Source organism: Epinephelus lanceolatus, chromosome 21 (assembly GCF_041903045.1).
Source record: "Epinephelus lanceolatus isolate andai-2023 chromosome 21, ASM4190304v1, whole genome shotgun sequence".
NCBI classification, from domain to species: domain Eukaryota; kingdom Metazoa; phylum Chordata; class Actinopteri; order Perciformes; family Serranidae; genus Epinephelus; species Epinephelus lanceolatus.
In genome coordinates, this window is record NC_135754.1 from 939,606 (window position 1) to 963,769 (window position 24,164).

The 24,164-nt window shown below is 40.8% G+C and overlaps 1 protein-coding gene and 1 long non-coding RNA gene across 3 annotated transcripts in view; one reads left to right on the forward strand and one right to left on the reverse strand.

Moving 5' to 3' along the window:
• Positions 1–24,164, reverse strand: part of dhrs7cb (dehydrogenase/reductase (SDR family) member 7Cb) — a 107,425-nt gene that overhangs the window by 61,037 nt on the left and 22,224 nt on the right. The window lies entirely within an intron of this gene.
• LOC144459447 (uncharacterized) lies at positions 1,388–3,704 on the forward strand. Its single transcript, XR_013488430.1, has 4 exons — positions 1,388–2,087; positions 2,579–2,634; positions 2,763–2,828; positions 3,501–3,704. It is a non-coding gene; the product is annotated as an uncharacterized LOC144459447 (long non-coding RNA).

Genomic DNA, 24,164 nt, shown 5'->3' on the forward strand with positions numbered 1-24,164 from the left:
TCTAAATCCTGACTGAAATTCCTCAAATAAATTATTATCCTGGAGAAAATCACACAGCTGGTCTGCGACTACTTTCTCAAGGATCTTTGACATAAAGGGAAGATTAGATATTGGTCTATAGTTGGCTAACACCTCTGGATCCAGGGTGGGCTTTTTTAGTAGAGGTTTAATTACAGCTACCTTAAAAGACTGTGGTACATAGCCTGTTAATAAGGATATATTGATCATATCTAATATATGAGTGTTAACTAAAGGAAAGACCTCCTTAAGTAGCCTAGTTGGGATGGGGTCTAAGAGACACGTTGATGATTTAGATGAAGAAATCACTGTGGTCAGTTCTTGAAGAGAAATTGGGGAGAAGCAATCTAAATATATATTAGGTTCTACAGCTGTGTTTGAGGTTAGATAGGTAGGCCTACCATCTGAGGGCAGGAGGTCATGAATTTTGCCTCTAATAGTTAGAATTTTGTCATTAAAAAAGCTCATAAAATCATTACTGCTAAGGGCTAAAGGAATACAAGGCTCAATAGAGCTTTGACTCTCAGTCAGCCTGGCTACAGTGCTGAAAAGAAACCTGGGGTTGTTCTTGTTTTCTTCTATTAATGCTGAGTAGTTTGCTCTGGCATTGCGGAGGCCCCTCTTATAAGTTTTGAGACTGTCTGTCCAGATTAAACGAGATTCTTCCAGTTTGGTTAATCGCCAATTCCTTTCAAATTTTCGCGATATTTGTTTTAACCTACGGGTTTGAGAGTTATACCAAGGAGCAAACTTTCTTTGCTTTGTTAACTACTTTTTAAGAGGAGCTACAGAGTCGAGCGTTGTTCGCAGCGAGCCTACGGCGCTATCAACAAAATGATCAATTTGGGAGAGGTTAAAGTCGGCACGGGAAACCTCTGTTACTGAAGGTATTGGTATTGAATTTAACGACGAAGTAATCTTTTCCTTAAATTTTGCGACAGCACTATCTGATAAACATCTAGTATAGTAACTGTTGCTGAGTGGCGTGTAATCGAGTAAAAAGAAATCAAAAGTAATCAGATAATGATCTGATAGCAAGGGATTCTGTGGAAAGACTTTTAGGTTATCAATTTCAATTCCATACGTCAGAACTAGATCGAGGGTATGGTTAAAACAGTGAGTGGGTTCATGTACACCCTGACTGAAGCCAATGGAGTCTATTAATGAGATAAACGCGGTAGCCAGGGAGTCATTATCAACGTCGACATGAATGTTAAAATCGCCTACAATAATAACTTTATCTGATTTAAGAACTAAACTGGATAAAAACTCTGAGAATTCAGATACAAATTCAGAATATGGGCCAGGAGCATGGTACACTATAACAAATAAAAGTGGCTGCGAGGTTTTCCAGGTCGGATGTAAAAGACTAAGAACGAGGCTTTCAAATGAATTATAATCTAGAATGAGCTGCCAACCCTTTTTTTAATAAATAAATGAAAATCCATTAATTGAAAGCTGTGATGTAGGCGGGGGGGGGGGGTTCTTTTTTTTTTCTTTTTTTTTGCATATTCAACAATATAGCATATTTGACCAATTTTTGATTGAGTTTTCTAACTTTAATACACAAGAGGTGAGGCTATATAACTCACCTCTAGTGGTCCAGCCCCTCGTATATTTTTCTGTATGTTGCCCTCATCAAAAATAGTTTGGACATTCCTGCTACAAGGGAATTAAGTGGCTGCTTACGGCCCTGCTGCCACTAGGGGGCCCCCAAATGGATGCATAGTAAACTGAGTTGACTGACTGTCACACCTCTGCGCAGACCTGGCAACCCTGTTATTTACAGTGAACTGTAGCCTACTTATTCATAGGGCGGCATGTGAGGATCTTCATGTTTGTTTGATCCAAAAAACTGGCAACGATGACTACTGAGTCAACATCAATGGTCAACATACATAATGGTCAACCTGTAGCAGGACGGGGACCCTACGGACCAGGGGGGAGGTGCTGTTCACTGAACAGAGCATGCAGAGTGCCTAGACTACCGTCTAGGAAGATGTCGAAGCGGGCATATCCCTCAGGAGGACAGAAAAAAAAGGTCGAAGAGGCAAACAAACAAGATCAAGGTAAAGTCAAGTAAAGCAACATGTATCACTACCAGAATGGGTGATTAGGTTAGTATGTGCAATATGTGTTTTTGTAGTGTCTGTTTGAAATTTACAGACAAGTTTGTTGTTTTGTTGTTTGAATAATGCACTCACACAGTGTAGAGTTTCAAATGAATATTGTGAAACCTATCACTCAGCAAGGTTGTTACATCCTTCACTTTAAATATAATTCATGGAAAAAATTAAAAGCAGCATTGGTTGGGATGTGCAAAATAACTGTGGTTCATATTTCTTGATAGTGTCTAATAATAAAGGCTCAAAAACTACCTGCTTCATACTGTGAAAGTCAGAATATGAACAGTATCAAAGGATTAAAAAATCATACTAAACTAAAGCTGTATTGGTAAATAATATTAGTTACTCCTACATACATTTTCTTTTAGCATTATTTTCTGTTTACAGTAATTGTTATTGAAATAAATAAAGTAATTAATATATCACTTTTTCAGAAGGAGAATACTCAAATATTTTGGTGGTGGTGGAACCAGAGAGGATGAAAGCACTGGTAAGTGAAAATGTTTTAAAATTACAGTTCAGTGTGTTGTCTTCTTGTTCATGGATGTCACCTGGTATAATTACTTATGTTTAATTTACTCTGCATGTTATGCATGTTCTATTTGTATTCTCACACAGCAGCTGGAGATGACAATACTCCAACTCCTGGTTCATCCACAGAGGAAACCTCAACAGATGTTCATGGTACATAAACTACATTTCCAACAGGAAATTGAAAATGTCTTTGTTTTCAACAATTTGAACTCATTTATGATATTTAGCTATAATGATTAAGATACTGATATAAAGTAATATACTCCAAAATAGAAAAAAATGTATATTAATGTTAAATGGTCATTTTTTTTTCTTATTATTTATTGCAGTTTTTACCTTGTTCATTTTGTTTTGGATAAGTACATTAGTCCTATTTATTTGTTACTGGTTAGAATAGTTTAGGGTTTGAAGTTTTATTTTAAGGATTCTTTTCAGCATTTAGGTTGTTTTCCCCCTTACATGGCTTGTTACGAATTATAATTTAGAGAATAAATGTAATATCTTACAGTAATCTTTTGTTGCTTTTCTTTTTCTTCAGTTAGATGGGCATTAGATATTTTATATAATACTTTAGGTTTGGAGTTGTCTAGTGGTCAAGCAGAGTTAATGTCATTTTAAAATTTTCAACACTAAGCAGCATTCAGACAAATAGTAAAGGTAAAAAAGGCAAGTGCAGTCAGTTAACTTTAAGTGTTTCAGTGAGTGTGCTCAGTTAGCAGTAAACTATGGCCCATCATGTTGATACAGGTAAAGATTTAATGTATAAGGTTTATACTTGCTTATGGTATCTGGTTTTGTGTATCCTTAATTGTCTGTTTATAGCAAAGTAGGGCCCCCAAAACTTATCCTGTCTAGGGCCCCAGATGTCCAGGACCGGCCCTGCTCAGGAGAATACTTAACATCTGATGGAGAGAATAAGTAAGTAATGCAGACCTGTGGAAAAGAACAAACCAGGATCCCAGTGACTCACAAATTCTACAGAGGAAGTGGAGTTGGACTGGATACACCCTCAGAAAACCTGCCACAAACATCACTTGACAAGCCCTTAAATGGAACCCACAAGGAACTAGGGGAAAAATATCATGCATCCCTAAATAATATATAGTGTAGATAAACACTGCAGTCCCCTGTGTTTGCATATGCCTTATATAGCCTGTTGTTTTTTCATTCAAATTAATGATATAGGGATGACATTAAGCCTTCTATTTATTATTCCCACTTTTAAGATTTACTAGTTTTTCCATGGGATACATTAAATAAAGTGATAGTCTTTACACTATCCCATGTCTCTACTGATGTACTATATTTTATTATATTTACAAGGGAAACACCAACAATGTAACGGTCAAATTTTAGATCAATTCTCCCAGTGACATTTTTGTTTATATTAACACTAGCGATAGCTGCCTGAAGCTGAATTGAGGAGAATAATCGTACATGATGCATGTTGTCGAGGCACATAGGTTTAACATCTCACTTATTTATAACCAATAGAGACATGAAAGAAGTTAATGTTAATGTACACTCTAAGACTGAAGAATGATGTGCAATGTAGTAATACGCAATTCCCTTACTTCCATCTGTAGACTTCAAAGTTCAATCTGAAGTAACAAGATGGAACCACCAGCTGATGAGTCTGATGTACTGAGGGGGGCATAGGACTGATGAGGGACTGAGTATAAAGGGGCCTCATGTTTCTCTCTAGATTGTCTATACTGTCTATATAATCTATATTGGCTTCTTTCAAGTATTTAGTCCCCTCAAAGTAGGTGGCAGTTCCGTACCTCTCTAAAGCAGTTCTTAGAGGAAATATTATCTCATATTCTACACACAAGAGGACGAAAGAACAAAAATGCAACTAAACTAAACTAAAATATATAAACTCCAATCTTTCTGATCACCCCACTCAGTGCCACCCCTACAGGCACACATATCACACACTGTGTGTAAGGCATCGGTGCTGGAGGGGGACCCAGAATGGCCCAATATAATGCATTAATATTCCCAGTTTCTTTTTCTCAGACACGAGGCAGTGTGAGCTGTGCACTGAACAGTCAGTCTGGTGTGACGGATTACAGGAAAAAAGACAAAAACCATTTTAAGAGAAGCAAGAGAAGGAAAAGAAAGGAAATATCTGTAGTAGTAATAATAATAATAATAATGGCGGCATGGTGGTGTAGTGGTTTACATTGTTGCCTCACAGCAAGGGATTGACAGTCATTTGACGATTTGATTTGATTATTGTTTAGAGGAGGGAATATGATGACACAGCAATCATCAGTTTCCCAAATGAAGCTCAGCTGCCACGGAACAGGAGTTCTTATAAACCTTACTTGTATTCCCATGAAGGAGGGGTAAGGCAATGGGAATAAATTAGGAAACACTAAGAAATAATTGACTGAATTAAAAAAAAGACAAAAACAAGATGAGTGTGTAAAGAGGTGACCTGGCTGACTCAGCTTTCACACTATTTAGGTCCAAATCTTTACTATTTTGACTTCTTACTTCCGTACATTTTTTAGTTGACTACTACTTCTGCATACTTTCAGCTACAGAAAGCATTCAAATATCAAAATGTTCAGCTTGTTAAGAGCATTGATTGTATTTATGCTTGTACTCAACATTTTTTCTACCATTTAATCTTTTTAATATATTAAGCCTTTTTGTCCAAATGCTGTTTTAGCATTCCCACAGAAAAGCCAGTGTGTGGTTTCAGCTCGACTGTTCAACATGGCAGCCATGTCACAAACTTTCTCATTTTGCAGCTGAACAGTACACTCAAATATGTTTATGAAAACATCTGAGATGAGAAATGGGCAATACAGTAACAGAATCTTGTGTCATATTTAATCAGCACTGCAGTTCACAAGCAGTGATTACATGACTGACTGCTGCTGTCTCTGAAAAGACTGGTCATAGTCGCATGAGCTAAATTTTATAAATCTGAAAGGAGGTACAGAAGTCTAGTGTTCTTTCAGTCCACTTGAATTACAATATGGTCAAAGTTTGTTGTAGGATTTTTGCCAACTCATTTAATTTTGTAACCGCTTATTCTTGTAGCAGAGAAGGGAAACAGGCCCAGCACTAGGACCCAGGCAAGTGGGCAGAATCTATAAAGAGGGGAGGGGACTTCACCTGGGCCTTTCTGAAATGCAGCGGTCTTTACGTAGGCAGCAGCTAAGAGTTAATTATTGGATGAATATAAGAGGACATGAACAAAATCACCCAACCAGAAAAGTGCTAGAACAATGTTGGGAAAGGGAGAGAAAAATGAAATTAAGTTTTGGATGGACAAGAGATGAAACAGCAAGAGACCTGGGGGTGTATGAAATGGAGTTCTGCCCAACAGTATTGTGGCCTACAATCCCTGTGTGGATGTTAGAAGGACTGACGGTGGATTTAGAGCTGCTTCAGGTTAAAGCAAGAAATAAAAATGTAGATTGTGTACATGAATTTTATAGATATACAGAAAGTAGTTATATTAGTTATGTTCATGTATTTACAGATGGTTCAAAAAATCCATCAACAGGCAGCACTGGGGCTGCTGTTGCAGTTCCTAGTAAAAGAGTGGAAATGGGTAAAAGAATGTCAAATTATTTAAGTGTGTATACAGTTGAACTGTTTGCTATTGTGATGGTGCTAGAGTGGATAGAGCAAGCCAGACCAAACCACGTGCTTATATGTAGTGACTCAGCATCTGCTTTGTGGAGTTTAAAGCGAGGTACTTCCACAAATAGACAAGATATATTGTATGAAATACTAGAAATGCATTCAAGAATAATAAGACAAGGTATAGTAGTTAAATTTATTTGGGTTCCAGCACATATGGGTATTGTGGGTAATGAGAAAGTTGATCTTATAGCCAAGCAAGCAGTTAAAAAAGAAAATATAGATATCATGATCAAGTTATCAAAATTGGAAGGAAAGAGCATAGTATGGAAGAAAACAAATGAAAAATGGCAGCAGCACTGGGAGCAGGAGGTGAGAGGGAGACATCTATATGCAGTACAGAAGAAAGTGGGTGCTGGGAGAAGCAGGGGAGGAAATAGGAGAGAGGAGACAGTGATGACAAGGCTGAGAATTGGACATAGTAACTTGAATGGGACGCTTCACATTATCGGGAAACATGTAAATGGATTATGTGACTGTTGTCAGACACCAGAAACAGTGGAACATGTGATTACCAACTGCAACAAATACAGAGAGGAACGGAAAGAAATGCTGGAGGACATGAGGAGAGAAGGACTCACAGGAGCAAGATTAAAGGACATACTGACATGTGGTGAGACTGGGAAAGGCAGAAAGTGTTTGATATGCTTTCTAAAAAGAACTGGACGGATATGGAAGATATGAGACACTGGATAATATAGGAGTCAAATAACTCCAGAAGATGGCGGTAATGCAACGCTAAGGATGCAAGCTGCCGTTAAAGCCCAAAGACGAAGAAGAACCTGGGCCTTTCTGCCTGCATTCATAAGGCTCGTTCGAGATGAACTGCGCCTCGCCTGAAAAGTAGACGAGAGCAGGCGGCCGCAGCGGGGGGCGGTGACAAAAAGCTGCGGTGAAGTCGGACAGTTTCACGACAGTTTCCAGCAGCCTTCAGTCCGTGCAGGAAGTCAAAGACACACTTACATCCTGTCTGGAATGGTGTCAGTTCATTAAAAAAGTGATCAGACCCATATATCAGTTTGTTTTCACCATCAGTCACACAACATGTTTTCTGTTAACAGAATAAACCATCAGGTCAGACAAATACAATCTTAATCTCTAGAATTCAACAAAAATGAGTAGTTTTGTATTTTTTTAGTAGTCATCTTGTTGAGTCGACGTCTAAACCAATCAGCTGTTAGATCAGGTGAGAGCCAGGCGGTGCAGTCGGTGGAGAGCAACTGCAGCGCCTGGCTCTAAAAACTGTGGCCACCTCGCTCTCGCGACTTTATCGACGTCCACTTTTGTAATACGTCAGAGCAAGTCAGGATGAAGTCGGACACAAAACTAACCTGCATGCATTGTGCGCCAATCACCGGTGATCGAATCTGCGCAGGACTGGCTCATCTCGAATGACCCTATAGACACACCTAAGAGGAGAGCTGAGGACTGCATTGTTTGCTGCTTGATCTGGTAGGCTTTTATTTGATAAAACACATTTTAAACCACGATTGATAAGAGAGAAAATAGTTGTTAGTTCATGAAGAAATAGATTCTTTTAAAAAATCTTTTAAAATAATGGGTAAAAATGTCTGACTAGGGTCGGTCTGTTTGACATAAAATCTGTGGCTGCCGAAGCATACCACCCAAGAAGTAAGGTATGCCAATCAATACAATTTTTATTTAAACAGATTTTATTTATTTTATTCAAAAGTTAACTCAGTTAGTGATGAGTCCAATCATCTGTAAAGCCTCTCAATGAGAGGAACGACTTTCTTCTTGTTTTACATATCATTTGTTTGAACATTATGTATTAAAATGTTTGTCACATTTTTTTTCTGTTATATTGATATGCTTTTGTTTGTGTTAGTTGAAACCAACACCTAAATAGAGGAGCCAGCCACTGTTTTTCCCACAATTGGTTGATTTTGTTGCACCTTTAATATATTCATTTAGTTGGCCATTTATTTTGTTCTGTTGTGCGAGGCCTTGCTACATTAAGGCAAGGCCTGCTGGTCAGTAGGGCAGCAAATCTCTTTGTGTTTTGTGTAGTTTGAATTATTTTTCTATAAGTAGGTACATTTTGAGTTGTGGATTCATTTGATCTATTTTGACTAATTTGTGAGTTGTGTTTAATCCATAGCCTACATAATTTGTGATTTATTTGTTTTTTTTCATTGTTTTTTCATTAATCAGTCATTTAACTGCATTATTGCCGTTAGTTTAATATGATTTCATTTGAATTCATGTTTAAACTTTTGTTGAATCAAAATACATTTTATGCTATGCATTAAAAATAAAAATAAAAATAAAAAACTGATATAACAGTCTCTGGTTTGAGTCGCTAACAGCCCAAAAAATCACAAAGCTGACACATAAGCCCCATTTCCACCAAGCAGCCCGCTACAGTTCAGTTCAGTACACATTTTTATCCATTTCTATTGTGGAAAATTGTGGATTAACCCCTGCCCTTACCTGAGAAGGACTAAAAGTGCAAACCCGCTATTTTTGAATATCCAATCGAGAGGGACTCTCACTCCAACCTGTTCTATTTTGTTCTGAAAATATCAGCATGCATCCCCGTTCTGTGGATGATAAATGAAGTGCAGATGATCATCTGTCACTGGCGAAGAGGAAATACAGCACAGAGCTGTGCGGACAACAACCCCAGCCACATTTCAGAGTACTGTCTGCAGTTAAAACGCTAAACCAATCTAGGGTCTAGGTATATGTCTGTAGGTGTTACTTTTGGTTCTGAATGGTACTATACTGAAAGTTTTTTGAAACAGAGTTATAGATACAACTATTCAAGCTCACATTCACACTTTTGGGCAATCACCAGTTAACCTAACCTGCATGTCTTTGGACTGTGGGACGAGGCCGGAAAAAAACCCACACTGACAAGCAGAGAAAATACAAACTCCACACAAAAAGGCCCCAGCAGGCCCGTAGGTTCAAACCCAAAACCGACAGTGCTAACCTAGACTCACAAGTCAGTCTTTAGATGCTTTGCTTAACTAAAGACTGATGTCTTTCTCCCTGATTTTGTGTTTAGATGGGCAGATACAATTTCAGAGTTTAAACAAACTCCCTGCGTTGCAGAACCAATAGTAAATCCGCAGGACAGTCCTTCGGTGGCTCGCTGAACTCTTGTGCTCGTAAACATAGTCCGACTCTGTTAAAAGTTTTAAACAAAGTCGCTGTAAGTGCTTCATTTCCATAATCTTGTGGACTGAGCACATGTTTGATAAAACAGAGTTAAATCTCTCGGTATCCATTTTCAAGCTCTCTGTGTGTTTGTTTCCTTTTCCGGGAGGGCATGTCCTTTTAAAAAATGCAAGAGGCCCTGTTTTGTTGCCGGCCGTTATCTCCAGTGTGTTAAACACACTTTAGAAAGCAGTGTCCCCAGACTCCATATTGAAATCCTACTACTCTCCATATGTTTATCTACAAACATCACATAAGTTTTAAACAAGTATCTGTGTCATGGGGTTAACCCATGCCTGATAAGTATGGGGCACACAGCTTTCTCACACAATCAAGACACATTAAATCTAGCCATTGATGACCTGGTGGAGAGACTGGGCAGTGCCAACTTCATCAGTACCCTGGACTTATGTATGGGGCACTGGCAGATCCCCCTCACCGAGGAGAGCAAGGAGGTGACTGCATTCCGAACTCCTTTTGGCCACTTTCAGTTCACGGTGCTCCCGTTTGGCCTGCATGGGGCCCCAGCAACTTTTCAGAAGATGATGGACAGGCTGCTGAGGGGCACAGAATCCTATGCCGTGGCCTACTTGGACGATGTGGTGGTTTACAGCTCCAGCTGGGAGGATCACCTGTCCCATCTGATGGAAGTGCTGAGGAGAATTAAGGAAGGAGGCCTCACCATCCCCCAGATGAGTGTGAGCTGGCCAAGCAGGAGTCCAAATACCTTGGATATGTGCTGGGTAAGGGAGTGATCCATCACCAAGTTGGCAAAGTGGATGCCATCATGTTGGCTGAAAGACCAAGAATCAAGTCACAGGTCTAGTCATTTTTGGGCCTGGTGGATTGGTATCGGCATTTTGTCCCAGGTTTCTCTACCTTCTCTCTTATCAACCTGACAAAAGAGAACCAGCCCAACAAGGTTCAGTGGACAGGGGAGTGTGAGGAGTCTTTTCAGGTCCTGAAGAGTGTGCTGTGCAAGGAGCAGTACTGAAGAGCCCTGACTTCCAACAGCCATTCGTTCTGCAGACGGATGCATCTGAGCTGGATGTTGGAGCTGCCCTGTTGCAGGAGGTTCCAGGTAGTCTCCAGCCTATGTTGTACATCAGCAGGAAGCTCAACAAGCATGAAGTCAGGTATTCAGTTGTGGAGAAGGAATGCCTTGCCATCAAGTGGGCCTTGAACTCTCTTTGCTACTACCTGCTGGGAAGAAAATTCATCTTGTAAACGGACCACCGGGCGTTGTCATGGCTGCAGAAGATGAGGGACACCAACTCCAGAATAACAAGATGGTTCCTCACCATGCAGCCCTTTGACTTTGATGTCCTCTACAGGAAAGGGAGGGACATTGCACGGCTGACTACCTCTCCAGAACGCGTGTTGTCTCCAGAGGGAGGGGGAAATGTCATGGGGTTAACCCATAAGTATGGGGCACACAACTTTGCCACACAGCCAAGACACATCACATTAAATCTATCTTAATTACACCATGTCGGCAGATAGAGTTGTGTACTTGTGTTGTTGTGTTAGCTTCAGTGTGTGTGTGTGTGTGTGTGTGTGTGTGTGTGTGTGTGTGTCTTTGGGGTAGTCTGTGGTGTTAACAATGTAGGCTAGCGCAGGGTTGCCAACTCTCACGCATCTGGCGTGTGACACACGCATTCACCTTCCATCTCAGTCTCACTCTGCCCAACCAATTCTCACGCCAGGGACGAACGCTGGAAAAAAGGCTGGCAGCTGAGTATTTTAAATTAATTTCAAACAGCCGGCGCGCCGGGTGGGCAAAGTTGAAGTTGCAGTCAGACTTCAGAGAGGAAGGGGGGAAGATTCCACCTGACCGGCGTACCGGTTGAATGAAATGGAGTGCAGCCAAATGTTTCTGTGGAAAACTACTCTCTGATGGGTGCGCAATCCATATTTGCACTTTGATTGGACAGCTCTAGTCTCACAGTCAGTTGACTACGCTGTTGTGTTGTGATCTGAAACAATCACACAGACGAGACGTGTGCTGCTGGGCAGTGCTGCTGTGTGTTAACTATGGTCAGCAAACCAGCCAGCAAGAAGCAAAAAAGCTTGCACAGTTTCTTCCAAACAAACCACGTAAGTTGAGTAATGCTGTTGCATGTAGATAATGTTAGCTAAATGATGACTAATTAATAGATGTAAATATATCAAGTTAAGCTAGTTAACAAGAATACTAATGTTATTGTTACCTATATTGAATCATTTGCTAGCTAGTTTCATGCTAGGAAAAAAAACAGCTCCTCCTTAATAAGAACTTGTGCTCACTATTGCTTTGCACATGTTTTTTTAATCTTAATTGCTACAATAGAAAGAGCAGGGTCAGGGAGGAGAAAGTGGACCAGAGGCCAGCAAGGATGATCATGCAGGGTCTTCACAGGTGAGGAGAGATAACTATACTACTTCAGCAACAGAGACCATTCAAATGTCAGTTACCTTCTCAAAGGACTTTATGCTTGTGTTTTTGTACTTTCTACATTTTTAATTTCAACACTCTCCTCTGACAGTAATACAGTTTAGTTTCTAGCTTTTCTAGAAATGTATTTCAGCTCATAGCTTCTTTAGGTAATGCAGTTTAGCTTCCATTTCTGCCAGATTGTTTGATCTTTCAGGCAATTCATTTTATAGTTCTGCATTTTCAATAATGCTTTTACATTTATTTCAGCCTTCAGCATTCACACATTTTCCTGCAGCAAAGGCTTTTTTTTAGTTATTACATACATGCACTCATATACAGGAGTGCACAACATAACCACCCTTTGTAAAGGGACAACAATTAGCCTAGTTTGCATATCTAAACTAAGCACAAAAAGTAAGGAACTTGTGTTTGGTAGAGAATTTCTTTGTAACAATGCTTCTTGGCAATAAATCTTATAACGTTGGAGAGCCTGTTTATTTCCCTTTTAAATGGTGACACATTTGTAAGGGAACATACCTTTGTGGGATGAGCAGCAGAGCTGAGTATGTGGGTTGCACCGATGAAAATTTGCCAAATCTTCTCTGCCAATGCCAAACAGCTTTTTGTTGCTGTTGAGTCTTGTTTGGTGTTGTTTGGTGGATTGGATGATTGAAGTCTGAAGAAACAAGACATATTGGCAATTAAACAATTTATTCATTTAACAAACAGGAGCCTCAGTAGCCTGTGGAAGTGCCATACACAGCCACAACAGCCTGCTGTGGGATAGCATCCCATTCTTCAACCAGCATTTGTCGCAAGTCAGCCAATGTGGTTGTGTTGGTCACTCTGCCACAAACAGCATGTGCAAGCTGATCCCACAAGTGTTCAAAAGGGTTGAGGTCAGGAACGCTGGCATGCCATTCCATCCTCTCCACTCCCAAATTCTGGCAGCAGTCTCTGATAAACCCCTCTCTGTGGGGCGAGCATTGTCATTTTGGAGGATAGCGTTCGGTCCCAGACTGTGGATATATTGGATTGCCACTGGTTGCAGAATTTCATCTCGATATCTGTCTGCATTGAGATTGCCTCCAATGATGACAAGCCTTGTTTTTCCAGTGAGGCAGATGCTGCCCCACACCATCACACTGCCGCACTGATAGAATAACATCCTTTGGTGGCGGCAATCAGCAAAGCGTTCTCCGTGTCTTCTCCACACTTTGACCCTACGATCCAACTGCCGTAGGCAGAATCTGGACTCATTGCTGAACATAACGTTCCTCCACATGTTCAGGTTCCAGTGCACGTTTTGCAGACACCAGCGCTAACAGGCCTGATGGTGAAGGGCAGTCATGGCAGGCCTCCTGGCAGCTCTATGAGACTGGACATTGGCTGCATGCAGTCTGTTCCTGGTCTGGGCAGAGAGCCATCTGCCATATCGTCCTGTTAACCTTGACTGCAAATCTGTAGAAGACTGCCTACGGTTCTTAAGTGCTTACAGGATGAGGAAAAGGTCTTCTTGGGGTGCCTTCTTCTTGGGACGCCCACTTCGCTCCCTGTCTCTGACATCCCCCATTAAATGGAACTTGGCCTTCAGTTTGCAGATGGTACTAGGGCTCACTCCAAATAATGCCGCAACTTGGTTTTGCGGAACACCAGCTTGATGTTGCCCTGTCGCATGGGCCCTATCCAGATCAGTCAATCGTTGCATGCCAATTCTTGGAGCAGACACCAACTGACCACTGTAGCAGGGCCCATGCTCACAGAGACAATCATTTGTCAGCACCATTTGTCAGCATTGTCAGCACCTGGCGGTACCAGAAGCTCAAAACAAGAGTCAATAGCAACAGCAAAAAAAAAGCTGTTTGGCATTAGCAGAGACGATATGGCAAATTTTTCATGGCCGCAACCCACATACTCAGTTCTGCTGTTCACCCCACAAATGCATGTTCCTTACAAATGTGGCACCATTTAAAAGGGAAACAAATAGCTTTTCCAACAGCATTAGATTTCTTGCCAAGAAGCATTGTTACAATAAAGAAATACTCTACCAAAAAACACAAATTTCCTTACTTTTTGTGCTTAGTTTATAACAGCAAGAAAACTATTATACCTGATTGGTTTGTGTTTGTTTGTTTGTTTGTTTGTCTTGTCATATGCACATATGCACAATAAATACAGTGGAGCGGTTGTTGGCAATGCAATTCTTGCTCACACGCTCACTTTACCAATGCTACTACATAATTTCTAAAAGACAAAACATAGTGAAAATGAGAATCCAAGACCTCCAAATGAAACACATATTTGTTAAAAGTGAGCCATTGATACCATTAGGTCCAGGTACCTTGATTAAATCTTTGAAGGATCTGCACAGATCTGCCTGTGGATATTACTCATGGGCAGAGGTTCTGGGCCTTTTGTACCTCTTCAGCCAAGGAGTTGTAGTTTGTAATGTGTGCATAGAAGGTGTTCACGGCAGTACATAAAAACTCTGTCTGCAGTCATTTTGACTTGACCAGTGACTTCACTACAGGCTGAGTGGCTGTTGATACAGGTGACATGCTTTATGTTCCAGCCCCTGACCAGATTTGACTAGCAGAGTTGCAGGTGACACTATCAGCTGGCTTGAGTCAAGCTCAGAGCAGCCAGTTCACACCGCTGCATTTTTTCTCTGCAACGTTCTAAAATGGTTTTGTCTCATTTCAAATCATTGGTCTGAACTGGACTTTATAGGTTCATATTTTGTGACACATTCTTGTGACAGTTTAAAACCACAACATGGATCAATCTTGCTCGCCCCATTATGGACTAAAGATAGATTTTAAGACACCTTAACTGCAGGTTGTTACAGTGACAGTCACTGCAACTTTCTCTAGGATACCAACTTGTTTTACAACATTGGCTATGCCCAGCAGCATATGCTGGATGGAGTTTGCTAGCTATCAAATCAAAAACAATGTTTTTTGGCACTGAGAATGTACAGCTGTTGGTGGGAGAGAATGCCTATATACAGAGTCCCGAATTTACTACTCCCCTGCAAACATTACTAAAAAACAAAGTTGTTTATGGAGAGAGTGACCAAAGATTTAGCTTTTAATACACATGGGACTGACAATTTCATTTCACTGAAGTCATATTTTATGATTTCATGTGACAGGAGGTGACTGACTGATTGATTGACTGACATATAATGTCTCCAATTTATTCAGTCAAAGCTTTCAATCAAATCATGTGAAAGTACTGTGTCATACTTCTTGTAAAATCATATATTTTTCTGACAGATGACATCAAATTTAAAGAGAGGATGTAGTTAGGATGATAAATACATGTTTATTATTATTTATGTTATAACATAAAGTTGTTTTTTTAGAATGGAGAAACTGAACAAAATATAGTAGTAGTTTGGGAGGTAGGGGTTAGGGAGCAAAGTTTATCACTATGTTAGATTCAGTTTCATCATTCTTTAGTTTCTAAATATCTTTCAGAGAAACTGGCTATTTTGTGTTCACGTTACGTTTTTCTTTTAAAGCAGGAGAGGTTTGAAGTAATTTTGAACAGGCACATTTTCAATAACCAACTTTGACTGACAGGACCCAAACACACATAGCAGAACACATGTACGACAGGACCACAGGGGTGGTGCCCTATGCCCTGCGTCATACAGAGAGTTGTGTGCCTGATGCACGGTCTTGCCTGCTTGTGTTGGGTTGTCTCGTCACTTGTTGGATAAGGTAACTAAACTGTAACCTAAAATGTTGTGTGTTAATACCATTTAAATTAAGTTTTATTTATATAGCCTGATATCACAAATCACAATTTGCCTCAGAGGGCTTTACAGCATACAACATCCCTCTGTCCTTGGACCCTCACAGCACATAATGAAGCCTCCACCCAAAAAACCCTCTTCCAGGATGGACAGACGTGCAATAAATGTCTTGTGTATAGAATATATCAACATAAAAAAAATTACAGTGTCGACAATCCATATGAAAAAAATGATATTATAGAATCTAATCTTTGCCTTTACCCCAAGATTAAACCTTCAGAGGACCCCAACTCTGTATCCTGATATAAATGTAATATCTTGCATTAATAATGTGAAACAAGTTATGGGAAAACATGAACATTACATTCTGTATGCCTTCATACCTGTAGTGTGTGTTATTCAGTCTGGTTTGCATAATATTACAGCGTTTGGAAATCAAAGTAGCTTTGGGTTCTCAGTAACTCAGTGGCGTCCCATGTACAAAGGCATGGTCCTTGCGACAGCTGCTGTGGGTTCGATTTCAGCCTGTGTCCCTTTCCTGCATATCTATCCCCCTCTCTCCCCCCATTTCACACCTAAGTCTGTCCCGATTAATAAGAGGCAAAAGCCAAAAAGAAAATATTTTGAAAAATAAATAAATAAAAGTAGCCTTTACTTTGACACTCAGTCCAACTTCTGCATTTTTGTTGTCACACAGACACAGTACATCTGTGATCAGTTCCCTGATTTAATTTTAACAATTTAAACCCCTTGAGATGCATCATCTTGTTTTCCAGGGGGTCAGATACAACAACGAAAAACAAATGAAATTACAAAACAATACAAGAAGCATTTCACAAATAAGCGCCCAGAACAGGCCAGTTACAACAAAGACAGGACAATACAAGGATAACACCCAACAATACAGGTAACACACAACAAGTAAAACAAGTCACAATAGCACATTGGAGAAATAAGTGCACAGATAACTATAATAGAGTAGCATAAGAAAAGAGAAAGAGAAAAGAAGAAAAAAAAAGCAAAGTGAGTGGAATGCCATTACATTTCCAAGATAATGAATCGTAAAACGTAAAACAGAGATTATTCAAAAAAATAAATAAATAAAATAAATAAATAAATAAATAATGTACATCACCTGAAGCACGTGCAGTTCAACTTAAAATAAGAAGACAAACTGCTTTTGAACATGTGAGAGGATGTCAGGGAACGAATATGTGGTGGTAATTTATTCCAGTGTGATGGGGCCATAAATCTAAAAGCTCTCTTTCCAATTAATTTATGAACAGAAGGTACAGTGAAATAGGATTGTGCTGAAAGTCTAAGTTGATATCTTGATGAATACTGGACTAGATATTGTTTAAGATAATGAGGATAGTCAAAATGTATGCATTTAAAAATCAGTTGAAGCCAGTGAATATGTCTTCTTGTTTCAAGTGATGACCAGTTAAGTGAACTACACATGGAACAGTGATGAGTGGTGAAGGGACAACCAAGAACAAATCTACAAAGCTTATTATAGGCTGTATTAAGAGGTAGGAGATTAGTCTTGGAGGCATTCATGTACACAACATCAGCATAATCAAAAAAAGGAAGAATGAGTTGAGAGGCCAGTTTCTTTCCGGTGTTGAGGGTGAAACATTTCCTAGAACGATACAGAACACTAATTCCATAGTTCACTTTATGAAGAACAGAATCAGTATGTATTTTGAATGATAACTTGCAATCCAGCCACAGACCTAGGTATTTAAATTTATCAACTCTATGCAGAGATGAGCCATCTTTACATATTATGTTTAAATTGTTGGATTTCACTGTAATGTTCTGTTTTGTGCCAAAAATCATAGTAAAAGATTTGGCTTTATTTAATAATAATTTATTAGATAGGAGCCAGTCCTGTATAGTATTGAAGTCAGATTGAAGAGCTGTATGAATTTGTGGAAGGTTGGGTTTGGAGCTATAGATGACTTTGTCGTCTGCATATAATTGAACAGAGGAGTAGGAGCAGATTGCCGGAAGATCGTTAATAAAAATGGAAAATAGAAGTGGACCCAGGGTCGAACCTTGGGGGACACCTCTTTGCTGAACATAAAATTCAGATTTATCACCTTGAAGAACAACACACTGCTTTCTATTGTGAAGGTAAGAGTTAATCCATAATAATGCATTTTTGGATAACCCCACAGCATACAACTTGTCAAGAAGTAAATAATGATCAACTAAATCAAAAGCTTTTGTAAGATCGAGAAAGATGGCACCTGTGAGATTACCGGCATCACAAGCAGAGAACACATCATTGGTAAATTTCAATTGAGCAGTAGAAGTTGAATGATTGGGTCTAAAACCAGATTGAAAAGTGGACAGGATATTATTAGTCTTAAGCTGCTGGAATAACTGGTTAAAAATTATTTTCTCAAAGACTTTGACAGTAGAGCAGATGATGGACATGGGTCTATAGTTGTTTGGATCAAGATTGTCGCCGTTTTTAAAGAGAGGAGTGACGCGTGCCTGCTTCCAGATAGCTGGTACCTCACAGGTAGATAAGGACAGATTGATAGGGTCAGCGAGTGGGAACATAAGCACCTGAGAAGCAAGTTTAATATATCTGGCTTCAATCCCATCAAGACCAGCGCCACTGCTTGAATTTAGCTCTTTCATAGCAGACAGGACATCTGTAGGTGTAATTTTCTTAAAGGAAAAACTAATATGCCAAGAGAGTTCATTATGACAGTGGTTATAATGGGATTCATCAGGAATATGACCAGAGAGAACAGAGGAGAAATGCCGACTGAAGACCTGGGCAATAGCGCAAGAGTCATGGATAATAGTGTTACCATCTCTAATTTGGTTTATATGATGTTTATTATTTGTATTTAAAATTGTTTTAATATTGCTCCAAAACCTTTTAGGGTCTTTGAAATTATTAGAGATAGAGTTCCTATAATAATCAGATTTTGCATTGCAGGTTAAGGTCTTGGAGAGATTTCTTAAATGCCTATAGGCCTCCCAATCGGCATTTGACCTGGACATCCTGAAATTCGCCCACGCCTTATCTCTCTGAGGAAAAAGACTAATAAGATCAGGATAAATCCAAGGTAGGTGTCTTCCTTAAAGACAACACACAAAGAACAAAAACAAAAACAGGCCCAGCAGCCACAACCATCACGAGCCAGGGCACACCAATCAATGGGCCTAAAAAGTGAACAAATCAAAAAGCACTAGGCAATTCCCATGCCAGATGTTCAACAGTCACCAAGCTGGGCCGAGAGAAATAACTAAAAATTAATAATAGTACTAGTGAGTCTGGATATACAGTTGAGAGACCAGCGGTACAGAAGGCAGCGTTGCTGCGTTGTCATAGCGACGACGGTCGCAACGATGACGTCATCGACATGTGCCAGTGTTTGAAAACATGAGCAGGAAAAACATGCAGGAGGCTCGGCATCCGAGCCTAAGTTTCAGGCGTGATGTTTACCTCGCCTGAGCCTCCACAAAGCCAGTAAGTTATCTTGGGGTCCCTGAAGATCTTACCATCAATGAGGAGTTTGTCGATGGTGAAGACGAGCGTTTTTCTTACTCTTCCTCGCCTCCGCGATGATTGGGTAAAGCAGCCTTCGTCTCCTGAGGATCTCTGGTGAAAACTGATCGCTGATGGAGTAGTGAAACCCTTTCAGCTCCTTACCCTTGGACATGACAGCAGATTTCATCTTGGAGTCACAAACTTCAGCCACGATAGGACGGGGCTTTTGCTGTTTGACATTGGGTTTTCCGAGGCGATGGACTCTGGAAAAACGGATGGATGTAGCTTCCTCCGTCTTCATTCTCAGGTTGTCAACTAAGAAGCTCATTACAAGCTCCTCAGTCTTCTGGTAAGTTTCCCCCTTAACTTCAGGCATTCCATGTATTATAACATTATTCCTTATGCTTCTGCACTGTAAATCCAGTATGTCGTTTGCCATCCTGGCGTTATCATCAAGGAGATCATTTGTCAGGCGTTTCAAGGTATTTACCTCAGACCTGAGGGATGCGTTGTCAGCCTTTAAAGTCTCAATCAAGCAGTTGTTAAACTCGACGGATTGTTTTAGATCTTCAGCATCTTTTGCCAACTTATCCAGTAAGTCAAGCTTCTGTAATTGATCCTTAATGGATGTTAAGGACGTTTGAATGTCCTGAAGAGTTGTATCCTCAATACTGCTTGAACCCATCTCCGACCTGGTGCGTTTGGGATTGGGTTTCTTGTTGGACATACCGTAGAATAACTCGTCGATAAAGGCTTCTAGATCCTCAATGGGTTCATCGACAAGTAAATCCAGTTTGAGAGTTGCTGATTTAAACACCGATCAGACAGAGTTGTGTGGCATAAACGGGAAAGTCTAGTGCGCGAGGTAGCTCAGCACTTCATGCTGTCAGCCAATTTCATGGCGTATCAGTTTGTAGAGCAAGTTGGTAGAACAGTTTTGAACAGTTTTGAACAGTAAGAACAAGAGGCTGCACTGCAACATGCAAATCACTCCTTCTCATGGCTGCCTGCACTTTCCCTGTCCTCTGGGCTGAAACCTGCGCTCTCTTCATCTTCTCTATAAAACACAAAATGGGACAAAAGGGGTGTAGTTAGACGCAGTTACAAAATAACGCGTCAGAGTACTTTGATTACTTTTTGCAGTAACGAGTAACCTAATGCGTTAGTTTGCTGTTTGAGCAATCAAATACTTGAGTAAATTTTCAAACAAGCCATCAGTTAATTTCGTTACTTTCAGAGCGCTGGTCCTTCAGCTCCAAAACAGCAACGACTGTCTTTTTGGTTCTAATAACGGTGATAACGTTAAACCTATCAGTCTGAAAGAGGAGAACTCGCAGACAGACAGGTCAGACTCAGGACTTGCATTATGCCTGGTACACACTACACGACTTTTCTGTCCATTCTGTAAGTCACTATGTCACATTACACACTTGTGGAGTCATAAAATCGTGCCATGACTTGGCCGACAGACATGACACACTACACGATGGTACTCACCAATTATCCCCGGTCGTCTTTCACAATGTGTGTGATGTCATTGGGTTATTCTTGTCCTATTTTTATTACTTTTACTATTATTTGAGTCACTGTGTCTGTTCATGCGCCAGCCGAAATGTTGTCACCAAAAAACACCAGCAGACGGCAGGAACTCCATTTGAAGCACCGTACGCAAACATTCAAGCCACTGTATCCTCCACAATAAGTTCCTAAATGTTTCACAATAAAAGCCTATTTCGAAAATGGAGGGATTCTCTCATCCGAGGTTATAAGGGGCTTTTAGTTTGAAAGGAATTCAGGAAGTGTTGAGTTTGAAATGACGGCGAGATGTGTTAACATTATAAAGACAACGGGAGCGGATAAAAAGTAAAAATATAAAAAACACAGAGGGATTAATAAATAATGGACCGTCTATAATGTAGTCTGTTTCAAAAGAAGCTGGTAGCCTCTGCAGTTGTGAGTAAAAGCCTCACCAATTTTTGTTAATGTTATTACTTTACGTCCAACCGGGAGGACGTAATATTGTTTGCTAGCTTGATGCTAATGACAGTACTCCCCGGGTTGATAAAGTTCCTCTGCTGTTTCACACCATCATTTCCCCCTTTTACCGTGTGGTAACATCCCTAGAGGAAATATTAAAAAGGCTGGGGTGTTGTTGTCATACAGTTGTCTATGGCAGCAGATGGTTCTGTGTTTCTACTGGTCAAAGTGATGGCTGTGATGGGAGAATTGGATCTCAGTGAAGGGCAAGTGGTCCATAACTTTAATTTTGGAGACAAAGAAATGTAGGCTTAGCGCCCTGTGGTCCATTGCCCAACAGGAAATGTAAAATACTCAAAGTACTTTAAAAGTGCTTGAGTTACTTTTCTCAGGGAGTAACGTTGGAAGTACTTTAGTACTTGAGTGACTTTACTCAGGGAGTAACGCAGTAAAGTAACTGGTTACTTTAAAAAAAAATAACGTAGTAAAGTACTTTGATTACTTTTAAAGTAACCCTTACCCAACTCTGAGGATAACAGCAACAAAAGTGTAAATTCACTTCAGCTACCTCCTAGGAAGACTGGATTGTGGAGGCCTGTCGCTGGCATATTTGGCGGAGGATTTCACTGCTGCCAGCACTCTTGTCTTTCCCAGGATTAATTTGTGGAAGTCTGCACAGCTCATCTGTAAATTCATCTTCACTTTGATTTCACAGCGGACCAGGTTAAATGAGCATTGGTTTCTCACTGCAGTCCAGGCACCTTTCATGATGGAAAACATCCGCTCCGAGTAAGCGTTGCTCACGGGGATGCTCAGGACCAAGGACAGCAGTTTGGCGTACTGGGGGAACGCAGACCTGCTCTTTAGCGCTTGGGCCCAAAGCTCACCTACAGGGTGACTGTGTCTCCAGGTGACGCAAGACCTCTTTCAGGACACAGCTCTCATTGTAGAGCTCATCCATGTCGAGATCCTCTTCCATCTGAAGGGCGGATACAGCTGCGGTCACTTCCTGGTAGCTGATTTCTTGTTTTTTCTTGAGGTTGAAACACTGGATTGCTCCGCGGTATCATAGAAGCTGATGAAGTCTCTCTGGAGCCTGCTGACACTAAAAGCAACAGAGGAGGCGAAGACACAGTCAACTTTTGCTCCAAAGAAAACATCTTTTTTGCGCTGCTGGAGTTTGGTTCGGAGGCCGTTCATCAGCGCATACACTTCAACTGAGGTGAAACTGTCACTCTCAAGGCTCAGCACAGCATCAGAAAAAAATCTTCAGAGTGTTTTGCAAGAAGAAGAGAGTGGCCTCCAGCTCGCTGCAGTCTTCTCCTTCACCATGCTCGTTACCAAGCGCATCCCAGATGACACGGGGACACTCCTCACGTCCCAGCGACAAGAAGTAGCTGCGCACAGCTGGCCAGGTGTTGACAAGTCTGTTAATTGCAGGGAGCAGGCTCAATTAACGTGTCGGGATGTGGCGCAACAAATTCAAACATTTCTTTGAGGTTGGCCACTCTCTTGGCAGAACAGCTGAAGTGATTGAATGTTTTAATCACTACAGTCTCCACATCTGTTTTCAGTGTATTGATGGCACGTTTTACTGCATTGTGGATTATGTGAGCTGGGCAGTTTGCAGGCAGGATCTTGCTGTTGTGTTGTTTCAGATTTTGGTAAACAGAGTGTTTTCTGCCGTAATTCACAGCTGCATTGTCAGCCGAGAAGGCCGAGACGTTATAGATGCGGAGTTTGTGTTCCTTTCACTTCAGCAGTAAGATGTGTGTGACAGCATCTGAGTCCTCAGCTGCCTGTTCAAAGAAATCCAGAACCCTGTTTTGGATGCCTTGCTCGGGGGTCCAGAATCTTACAGAGAGGGGGAATGTTTTCACATTGCCTTTATTAGAGGCATCAGTTGCAATGGAAAAGTACATGTCTTCTGACTCAAGGCTCTGGGTGAAGTCAGATGCGAGGGGTGCCAGTATATTTGTGAAAAGTGTTTCTGATTTTGTGCGACCACAGCTGATGTGTTTAGCTATAGTGGAATCAGTGTACAGTTTTGGTGTTAACTTCATAGCACAGTCAAGCGATCTGTATGACTGCTGGTGGGTCACACAGTGAAACACGGAGGTCAGTTCAGCAGCAGCTATTTTACTGTACATGGAGTCAACCTCCCGTTTAAAGAAGGATGAGACCAACGTGTTGCTCTGTACAGTTGTGCTGTTACTGATATGTTGTTTGCTGCTAGCATGTAGCCTGACGTCCGACTCCCCTCCATGCGAAATGCCAAATTCTTACGACAAACTTTGCAAAACGCTTTGTTTGTATCTCGTAAGGCTGCAGTAAGCCGGGGGTATTTCCCTCACCACTCTCCCGGTACCTGCAGAGACGTTTGCGCTTTTTAGCTGCCTTTTCATCAGGTCCTGTGTCACCAGACTCCATGTTGTCAACAACAAACGAATGAAAATTATTTGATTATCAATTTGCGCCACTGCTGTACACAATATAAAAACTACAACGCCCATAATTCATGTAACTGCTGCAGCCAATGTGCAGCCAATGTGCAGCTGGCGGGAGCTGCGGGACAACTCAACCACCATGATCAGTTTTTAATGTTTTATCAGGCAATAACTACTTCAGACTCTGCTCTAGTGTAATTTTCGGGACAAATAGGGCAGGATTTGGGATTCAGGACAACTGCTTGGATTTGGGGACTGTCCCAAATTTTTTGTACCAACATATCGCTGCTGATCAGGTGACATATACTGTTCACTCAGCGTAAGCCACTGAATCAGGAGAGGTAAGTCACTACAAAATGGTGCAAGACACTGGATCAAGAGTGATAGGTTGCTAGAAAACAGCATATGCCACTGGATCAGGAGTGGTAAGGCACTACAAAAAGGTTATACCACAGATTATATCACATGACAATGATAGTAATTGGTATGACAGAACCACCCCATGAACAGC